The sequence below is a fragment of the Macaca mulatta genome, chromosome 3 (genome assembly GCF_049350105.2).
Source record: "Macaca mulatta isolate MMU2019108-1 chromosome 3, T2T-MMU8v2.0, whole genome shotgun sequence".
Taxonomy (NCBI): Eukaryota; Metazoa; Chordata; class Mammalia; order Primates; family Cercopithecidae; genus Macaca; species Macaca mulatta.
The window spans coordinates 108,998,010-109,009,001 of NC_133408.1; the positions used below are offsets into that span (position 1 = coordinate 108,998,010).

The 10,992-nt window shown below is 34.3% G+C and overlaps 1 pseudogene across 1 annotated transcript; it reads left to right on the forward strand.

Annotated features, from left to right (window-relative positions):
• The first annotated feature begins 1,125 nt into the window (after positions 1 to 1,125).
• On the forward strand, positions 1,126 to 1,606 carry LOC707899 (small ribosomal subunit protein eS17 pseudogene; annotated as a pseudogene). The gene has a single exon (XR_013415806.1). The product of XR_013415806.1 is annotated as a small ribosomal subunit protein eS17 pseudogene (transcript).
• Positions 1,607 to 10,992: the final 9,386 nt, after the last annotated feature.

A 10,992-nucleotide genomic window follows, 5' to 3' on the forward strand; every position in this document is an offset into this window, starting at 1 on the left:
TGACATGCTGTAGTGGGGGAAATCCGTGTTTAATGCATGAAAAAACTACATATGTATAACATTACTCTTAAAAGTGTCATGTGTAGTCTAAGTTATCTAAGTCATCAAAACTTTATAGAAGAAATGAAAATTTAAAAAAGGAAAGAAAGTAATGATAGGTTCACTGTAAGGATAAGCTTTGTGATTTTAGTGATTTATCATAATGGAAAGGTAGTGAGAAAAGCAGAGGAAAATGAAAGCTTTAGCAGAAAGTACTTAGCATAAAACTTCAAAGAGGCTTTCCATAATGTCTGTGATCCTGGTTATAAAGAGAAAAGAAAAGAAAATATCTATCCACTTAAATCTAAAACAAATGGTCATTTATATGGCACAAGTGTCTTTTGTCCAGGCAGGAGGATCAAACCTTAGAAAAGAAAGAAGATAACTATTCCTTCTTTAGGACGCAAAACAAACTAGATTGCATGGTTACATTTTATAGTGTTAGCTACAGAATTTTAAGCTTCATTATTCTAGATTTTCTACACATTCAGTTTTGTGAACTGAGCAGGCCATATCTATATGCATCCTTATTTACATTCATATATTTGTTTATATTCCCAACCATAGGGCATCACTAATTATTAAAACACTGGAAGGTAAGAAAAGATAGTTTTGTTTTTCTTCAATATCTTGATGGGTTTTAGCCACAAAAATTGACTTGTAATGAAATGATTTATAAGAAGTTGAATATTATTTTAAACGTGAAATGCTAATTTTATGCTTATTTTTTCAAAGCATGTTATCTCTAGTAACTCTTTTGATCATCTCAACAGTGCAATGATGGTGCTTCGTTACATTACAAATAAAAGCACAAAGACAAAATTATTAAATGACTAATAGGAATCCAAATGTGTCAAACCTCTTCTATCATATTTTCCGGCACTAATTCTAAATCATTTTCTAGAAATTATCTATGCTGGTTTATACAATCTTTGAATCATTAGGCCCAAAAAGCCTGTCATTACTGTGGAAACCTAGTTCTAGACACAACCTCTTGCCTTCAAATAATACATTTTGGAAAGCACCAAATAACTTCTCTCATTACTATCAGGGAGAATTCAGATGACCATTAAGACTTTCATTGCACTCTTTTACCAAGGACCCGCCAACATGGGCCGCGTTTGCACCAAAACCGTGAAGAAGGCGGCCCCGGTCATCATAGGAAAGTACTACACGCGCCTGGGCGACAACTTCCACACGAACAAGCACGTGTGCGAGGAGATCGCCATTATCCCCAGCAAGAAGCTCTGCAGCAAGATAGCAGGCCATGTCACGCATCTGATGAAGCGGATTCAGAGAGGCCCAGTAGGAGGTATCTCCATCAAGCTGCAGGAGGAGGACAGAGAAAGGAGAGACGATTATGTTCCTGAGGTCTCAGCCCTGGATCAGGAGATAATTGAAGTTGATCCTGACACTAAGGAAATGCTGAAGCTTTTGGACTTCGGCAGTCTGTCCAACCTGCAGGTTACTCAGCCTACAGTTGGGATGAATTTCAAAATGCCTCGGGGACCTGTTTGAATTTTTTCTGCAATACTCTATTATTTTCAATAAATCTGGGACAACAACAGCAACAACAAAAAAAGATTTTCATTGCTAATTTGGGGGCTATGTATTAGCAGGTCACCTCTATATTCTATATATCTCCATGTACCATTTCAGATCAACCTTTTAGTATTTGGGTTCTCCCTCATCCTAGTATCAATCGATCACACAATTATAAAATTACATAGACTGTGTATATTGGTTACTAAAAGATGAAAGGCGAAATAGACCAAAAGTCATGATGCCTAAAATTTACTTTGAAACTCTTTGGTATAAGCAATGTGACATATTGTGCATATATATGACTTGTATTAAACCAACACCCAAGTACCTATTTAAAAAGCATATGTGAGTGGTGGTCAGCTGGCATGTTAATCACAAATGCACAGTCCTGATGCAATCTAGCTGCAGTATGCTATCAGAGAGGGTTATACTTGAGCAATGACTAACAGAGCCCTTCTGAAATTTTTGTCTTGGATCAATAACCAATATTTTGCTAATAGGTTACTGGATACCTAAAATGGCTTTTTGTTGGTGAAACTGGTAACATACCTTGCTGGCTTGAGTAATGAAAAGCCTTTTTTTCTTGATAAAATTCGAGGTCATCAAGACATGGATTGCTTAAATTAACTTTAGAACTTTACTACTCAAGTAAAGTTGAGGTCCAAGATCCAACAGCATGAGCTGTTGGGTCCGAGGTCCAACAGCATCAGCATCACCTGGGAGTTTGTCAGAAAGGTAAAATCCCAGGCTCCCCTTTGGCCTTACTGTATCAGAATCTCCATTTTAACAAAATCCCCAGGTAATTCACATATGCTAGTTTAAAAGCATTCTAACTCTAGCAAGACCTGTGACTTACAGCCTTAAGAATAATGCTTGAGGCTTAACCTTAAGGGATCTATCCAATCATATCTTTGAATGCCTTTGGTCAAAAGGTGACCTAATGCTAGGGCTGGGCATGGTAGTGCATCTCTGTAATCTTAGGAACTCCAGAGCTGAGGTGGAAGGATTGCTTGAAGTCAGGAGTTCAAGGCAACAGTGTGCTATGATCTGGCCTGTGAATAGCCACTCCGCTCCAGCTGGGCAACAGGTGAGACCCCATCTCTAAATTAAAAAAAAAAAGACATAATATTGCTCTGGAATTTTGCATTTGCTTTGAATAAACCTTTTATTCAAAGTGCTGATCTGAATACATATCAGGGCAAAGAGTTTTGATTCATTGAACTTGTTATAAGTTGATTGTTTATCTAAGATAGTATCAATTTAAGCCCATTGTCCCAGTGTAATTATACCCTAATTAACTCTCAAAGGTTTCTGGTTTTAGGTAATAAACTATATGATCAGCCTTTGAACAAGTCATATGCAGTTTTATTTTCATATGTTTGTTTGTTGATAATAGACCCCCACACTGACAGTTTTTACAGAGATGAGATGGGAAACTTTTCCCTTTGGGAACCTCTAGCATCTATGATGTCTCAAGGTTACCAGCTTATTCTGCCATCCTCATATGTCATCTAATCTTTAAAAAATTATTATGTAATGATGAAATTGGTATTGATAATTGATGGAAGAAATCAAATATATTTTCAAACCCACAATCTGTGGCCCATCACCTCTAAGTCTTAGCTTCTCCACAAGATTTTTTTGTAATTTAATAAAGAAGAGGCTAGAAGATGCTCCAGTTCTAAAAATCGAAGTATTGTTGATGCGGAAGTGAATCAAAACTAAATTTTAAAGTGCCTTGATTCAAAAACTTAATCCAAAAAATATCTTTATTTAAAAAAAATAAAAGTAACTTGTTCTTTTTCCTGTCACATCTATGGTAGTGTTTATTCAGTCATCAAAATCAAACATATTTTAGCCAATATTAAATCTTTTTTTTTTTTTTTTTTTTTTTTTTTGAGACAGAGTCTCGCTCTGTCCCCCGGCTGGAGTGCAGTGGCGCAATCTCGGCTCACTGCAAGTTCCGCCTCCCGGGTTCCTGCCATTCTCCTGCCTCAGCCTCCCAAGTAGCTGGGACTACAGGCACCCGCCACCACGCCCGGCTAATTTTTTTGTATTTTTTGTAGAGACGGGGTTTCACCGTGGTCTCGATCTCCTGACCTTGTGATCCGCCCGCCTCGGCCTCCCAAAGTGCTGGGATTACAGGCGTGAGCCACCGCGCCTGGCCGCCAATATTAAATCTTAATCAACATTTTGAATCCCTATCACAATTTTTTTTGCAATTAATAGTTACATTGATGGAATTTTAATGCTTCCTAAATGCCAAAAATTCAACTATATTATCTATACCAAAATGTGTTAGTAGCAGTACAATTCAAGGTCATCCTTTAGTTCCAAGTTACTGTTTTCTGAAAGTAAATAAAAAGATTTAGAGCTCTCATTTGAATAGATAGTAGATCTGTGGTACGGTTTTGGCAATGATGTGTTTTCTTGGTACATCATTGTTACCATAATGGCTAAGGATCTTATGAACATAACATTTGTGGTAAGTAGATTACAATTGAAAATGAAAAGATGCATTTTCAAGATCATAAATAAAGCTAAATACCCTCTTATTCAAGGGAAGGAATATCTAAAACCTGACCAATTGTACAAGGATCCCAATTAACTAAGACATTTCTAACTAGTGTGCAGACCAACGTTTGATTACCCTACAATTATGGAAGCAGATTGCTGTGGATTTACTATCTCAGAAAATGCCCCTTTTATTTTCAATGGGTTTTAATTATTCTTATATTAAATGTGGCAGATCAACTAAAATATTAAGAAATAACCCAGAAATGTATTTATCAGATAAATTTGCCAAGAAAAAATGATAAATTGATTAAAATATTGTATCAATTGGTCTCAAATCTTTGTTAAAAAGATCATATTTTCTGAGAATGTTGATAATCAAGGAGGAAAGCCCACAATACACCCAGTTACAATGTTGCAACTGAATGAAATGCAAAAGAACATTGATTTCTCATTTTAACTCATGGCATACTCATCACTGAATGATTCTGTGTTAGTTTCTACTGGAAATTTATAAAGCACTGCTTTCAGTTGTTTGACAGGGTACCAATATATGTTTATAATTGATGAAATATGGACATGAAATATCATAAAAGAAATCCATCTAGGAAATTCAGCATTCATATTAAAACCTAGAGAAAAAGGAATATGGACAATGAATAATTGAAAAATTTATAATCAACAAACCACATTTCTTTGCTTTCCCAGCAATTACTACAGAGTGCAAGAGTTCATGAGTCTACAAACTGAATTACAATTTAATTCTCACCACTCTCAATTAACTACCGTGTTGTGTATTAAAGCTTAAGTGCTAGTATTGCCTTCCAACTCCCAAATACTTAAGTGTAAATTATTTTACCTATCAATTTAGCAAAATGAAAATAATGGACATCAACAACTCATACTTGGTATCCACATCAAATAGATGCCATAGAAAAAGCAATCCATCAAGTGTTTGGACATGTCACTGAAGTCTCACCTCTATTTGATTATTCTTATTCTATTCTTAAATAGTGAGAGTCCAGTATCTAACTATGTTTCTATCCCAGCTCAAGTATTTACTGGTCATGTGACTTGGGTAAGTTACTCCCCCTCCCTTTGCATCAGATTGCTCATCTGTAATAAGGGCATAATTTTTAAGTGTGTTTTGAATATAAAACATACTAATTCATTTAAAGGGATTTAAAGCAATTCTTGGCAAAAACAACTACTGAATAAATATTATGAGTGGGTCTTTGTAATGTAATTTGTTCTACAAAGATTTTAAGACAAGAAATTTTACAAGTTCTGAACTGTGTCTCCTTATGCTTAAATTCTCAGTTAAGTTGGTTGATTTCCCTTGAACTTCTAAGAATGTGCACATTCCTTTAAACTTCTAAAAAGATATGAATAACAAGGTAGTCATCTCCAAAGATTATATCTTGCTCAATACCTCATTGCTGAGGTAGTCATAAAGTTTTTTATCTAAACTTGTATTTTCCAAAAAGAATTATATGTACCTACAAGGAAATTCCAAGAGAATGTATGAAGTCACAGAATAATTGCAACAAATCTATGTGAAAGTTTAATTACAGAAAAATATTTGGAATGTTTTTTTCTAAAAAACCCCAATTGATTACATGATTTAAACACACACGGCTATGAAGTAGAAAGCACAGTCACTATATATATTTTTAAAGCGTGATAGGTTCCTTCCATAGAACAATTTCAGACTCATTGCTCAAAACTATTGAGAAGAGTGGCTATTTTAACATTTATATCTCTGTGATTTGTACTAGTAAACATAGACCATGGGTACTACCACTGACGTGGCTGTTGACTTGATTTCAGTCAACTCTACCACTAAAGGCTAGGAAATTTCAGCTGTCATTCTTGACAAACTGCTTCTTTTATTGAGAGGTTCTTTTCTAGGGTTGTCCTTATCCTAGCTGAGACATACCAATTTTAACATAACTTAAGACTCAAACTCACAGGATTGTTTTGTAAAGCAGTCTAAAAGTCACATATATCAGTTTTATTTTTGTGATGAAATTACTACTAAAACTATGTACTTTGGAAAGCTCACAGTGGTTTGAACGAAGAGAAAAACATTGTTTTTGTCACCACACTAAAAGCAAAAGTACCTTAAAAAAAAACTTCAAAACAAAAAGTCTTACATTAAGTTTATCTTAGAAACTAGTCATGAGTTGTCTGGCAGTGTGAAATTCTGAACTAACACAGATGAACTCTTTCCTACTTCAATACATTAAAATTTTGTATAAAAATAATCATGTTAAAATTTTAAAAATACGTACTAGATTTTAAAAGAAAGGGAAATACCAGGTTCTACAGTTATGGAGATAGATAAATCAAACCTAGAGTGGTAAGAAGTAGGAGCACATGAGAATTTCAACATACTTGGACATTCACGGGTCTGATGGGAAATCCTATTTTTACATGGATGTGGGAGATGAGAAACATGACCACACCATTCCAAGGAGAGCATCTTTAATGAAGCCTGAAAGCATATTTTGTCCTTGAAAAGAGAATACAATTGTTGACTCTGGTCTAGGGAAGGATCATAAAAAGCAAAATAAAGGAAAACAAAAATCAGAAAACCAAAAATTTTAAGAAGTATGAGTATGAAGTCTGAATTTATATTGTTTTATTTTAATTTTATTATTCTTGTATAGTTGTCCTTTCTTGTATTGGCGTTGGTTAAAATCCCTTTTATCTAAAATTGTTAAGTCTATATATTCCTAAAATACTGTTAACATAATTTTATATTTTACTTCACATCATGTTATTCCCCAACAGAAAAATGTATAAGAGTAAAGCCAGAAGAAAGGAGTGCTATGCAATGGTGAACAAAGCAATTGTAAAAACATTAGCAACGCTAAATAATTATTTGCTAAAAATGATAAAAATAATAGTAACTAATTTGAATGATTTAATATAAAAGGTAACTAATATGCTTGACAAAAATAGGAAAATAAGATGGAGGAAATCAAAATTAAGGAGTTCTTGAATTCTTTTATTGTCCCAGGGAAGAATAAAAAGGGTAAGTTTAGACTTGCTAATTCCAATACAAATGCTTTACTCTCATACCAGTAGAGAGAAATAAAAGTAAGAAGGAATTATGAGGGATAGGCAAATAGCATCTACAAAGTAAAGTGGTTGAAATTATTCCAAATACATCAGTAATTATAACTATAAAGAAATAAATCCTACCCATTAAAATACACAGTTACAGCCTAGATTTATAAAAGAAAGAAAATCTATGTGTATACTGTTAAAAAAAAAATCTCAACATTTAATAGCAAATACACATACACAGTGTAGGACAAGAAAATCAAATAAAACTATAGAAAATTAAAATTGAACTAAACTGCTGCTTATTGCACACAATGCCATTTTTTGAATAAACAATGTGTAGACATCTAAAGAAAAATTATGACAAACAATAAGAAAGTTCATCAAAGTTTCTGAACTAAATGTTAACATAAAAATAAGCTGCACTCTTATATAGGAGAAACAAGTAATTTGAAAAAGGTAATTTAAAAACATTTGAAATTCATAAAAAGTTTGCTGTGAGATTTCTCTATGAGGAAATAAATGAAAGGTTTTTTAAAACAAGTATTAAATAACTGGAATATTATACCATGTCAGTTGTGGAGAAATTTTGTATATAAAAGACCTCAATTTTCCTCAAATTAATCTACAAATAGGATGTATTTCAATTGTAATAACAAAAGGATGTGGGAGGTGATGTGCAACCTAATAAGCTTATATTTAAATGTATATGGAACCATGACGGGAAAAAATAACCAGGAAAAAAAAAAAAAAGCTTGAAGAAAAAGTAAAAGGAGTTATTTGCTTTACCAAATATTAAACCTTGTTATAAAACTAATGTATAGTTGTCCCTCCGTATGTGTGGTTTCAGTGACCCATGGTCAACCATAGTCTACAAATATTAAATGGAAATTTCAAAAATAAGCGTTCATTCATTTTAAATTGCATGCCATTCTGAGTAGCATGATGACAACTTATACCGCCATACTCTGTCCCACTTGGGGCCACGAATAATTCCTTTCAGCAATGTTTCTATGCTGTATTTGTTACCTGCCTGTTAGTCATAAACATTGTTTGTCTCTGACAACCAATCATCAGTTTTTCAAGGCTGTATGATCCAAGATCACATAAAGCAGATGAATCTTCTGACATGTCATCAGAAGGTCAATCATAGCCCAATACTACATCACAAAGGGTAAGTGTAGTACAGTACAATGTTTTGAAACAGAGAGAAAGAGAGAAAGAGATCACATTCACATGATTTTTATTATAGTATCCTGTTATAATTTTTCTATTTTGTTATTAGTTACTGTTAATCTCTTACTGTACATAATTCATAAATTGAACTTTATCATAAATATGTATATATGTACAGAAAAAAAACATGGTGTATATAGTAGATATAGGCTTTGGTAGTTAGTATACATGGCTTAAGGCATCCACTGGGAGTCTTGGAATATGTCCCCTGTAGATAAAGGGGCACTATCATCAATGAAAAGGCCTGGTAATATTCGTGTTTTAAGAAAATTGATCAGAACAGAGAATTCAGAAAGGTACTTATTCAAACATAAGAATTTATTATATCACAGAGATATTGATAGCATTACAAATCAACAAAGAAAGGATTCTACATTCAGCAAAAAAAGATCAGAAAATTGGCTAGCCACAGGGAAAATAGTTAGATGCTTTCCACACATCTTCCACAAAATAAGTTCCAGTTGATTTAAATACAAATTGAAATATTAAAAATAGAGCATTAAACTTTTTTTTAAAAAAAAAGATATATTTATGATAGCCATATAAGTATTATTATCACCATTTTCCAAATAAGGCCCAGAGAGATAGATAAAGCTACATAAGGATTTAGGACTTACATGTAGCCAGGACTTGATTTGAACTCCCTATGTTTTAATAATCATTTTACTTTCTCTATTTGACTCAATATAATGAAACTCTTCAATATATCACTAACTTATTTTTAACACAAGCAAGAGACTGAGAGTAGATTGTCAAGGCTTAATATGCAAATGATTACTGAAAATTCAATAAGAAAAATATTTCTGTAAAGGATCTTTGATATATGAGTAATCAGAGATATGCAGATTAAATCTACAGTAATACACCCTTGTATGGCCAGTGAATTGACAAAAACTTTTAAATATGACAATACCAAACATTTGTGAGGGTGTGAAGAAACATTCTTATAGGCTGCTGGTGGGAATAAAATTGAAGCAACTCTTCTGAAGAGTAGTTCACCATCTAGTAATATTGCAAGTCCAATTATTTATAGTATTAAAGAACTTAGGGAAATTTCCTACACAAGGAGATACATACAAGGCTTATTATGAGATTGTTAATAACATCAAAGACTTTTAAAAGTTAAAAGTCCACCAGCATAAGAAGAGTAATGTCAACAAGATGGTGGGACAGTAAGTCCCCATCCTTAGCCTCTGTATAGAAACACTGATAAAATAGCAATATGTGGGCCAAATATCTTTATGAGAGCTCCAGAATCCAATTAAGAAGTTGACACAACTCAGACAAGCACAAAACTAAGAAAAAGCATTTTGAAATGGGTAAAAAGGGTAGTTTCAGTTTACCTGTGCCAACCTCTCCTCAAGCCAGCACAGCTCAGTGCTGAGAGAGATCCACTTGGCCTACAACTTCTCCTTCAGGAAAAAGAGTGAGTGAAGTATGCATTCAACATCCCCAGTCTTTGGGGGGCACTGCCCAAAGACCTATATTATCTTACCTAACTCAGAGTACTCTGGCAACTGGCACAGTTAGAACACTTGGGAGCAGCTAGGAAAAAAGGATAAGGTCAGAGGCTCTCAGCAGCCTGAACAACTCAGCATAATTGAGAGAGAGTATACAATTCTGAGATCTATCCTTTTGGAGACAGGAAGAAAGTGAAGTTAGCACCCAACATTCTGACATTTGGCTGCGTTGACCTAGGTAAAACAGATGGGTAATTCTCAGCATACAGCACAGTTCTGCAGGATAGGGAGAAAGCACAAAACCCAGAACTTTTTTCTTTCGGAGGAAGGGCAAGGAATGGAATTCGCCACGAAAGCTTCAGCATTTCAGTGCACTCCCTTAGAGAAAGGGGCAGAAGGTTTACCATGGTCCACACCGCTATATAAGGTTGGGAGAATGAGAAAAACCTTGAAACTTCTTCCCCAGGAATGAGGAAGAGAAGTAGAGTATGCATCTTATGTCCAATCCTTTTGCTGTTCTGCTCTAGGGAGGAAAAAAGGATGAACTACAGAGACCACTACAGCCCTGTGAGATAAGGAGAGGTTATACACCCTGAAAATCCTCCCCCAGGAGGGAGAGAAAGAAGTTGAGCACTCACTTCCATTGAAGACATTTGAGAGGCTCTTGGAATCTCTACTCAGGCTGGTTGGTGAAGGTCTTTCTCTGCCTATACCATTCCATAAAGACTGGAAGAGGTGGCTGCATTTTCAAATGCACAGACATCAATGCAAAGCTACAAGAACATGAAGAATCTGGGAAACATGACAATACTAAAACAAAATGAATCGTCAGTAACCAACCCTTAATAAATGGAGATCTATGAAATGCCTGGCAAAATATTTGAAATTATAATCTGAAAGAAACTCAGTTAATTACAAGAGAACAGATAGATAGATAGACAACTAAACAGATAGTCCAGAAAACAATAAACGAATAAAAATAGAATTTCAACAAAGAGATAGAACCAAACAGATATTCTGGAGCTGAAGAACACAACAATTAAATTGGAAAATTTCATAGAAAACTTTGCAAGCAGACAAGATCTGGCAGAGAAAAAAAATTAATAAACTCGAAGACAGATCATTT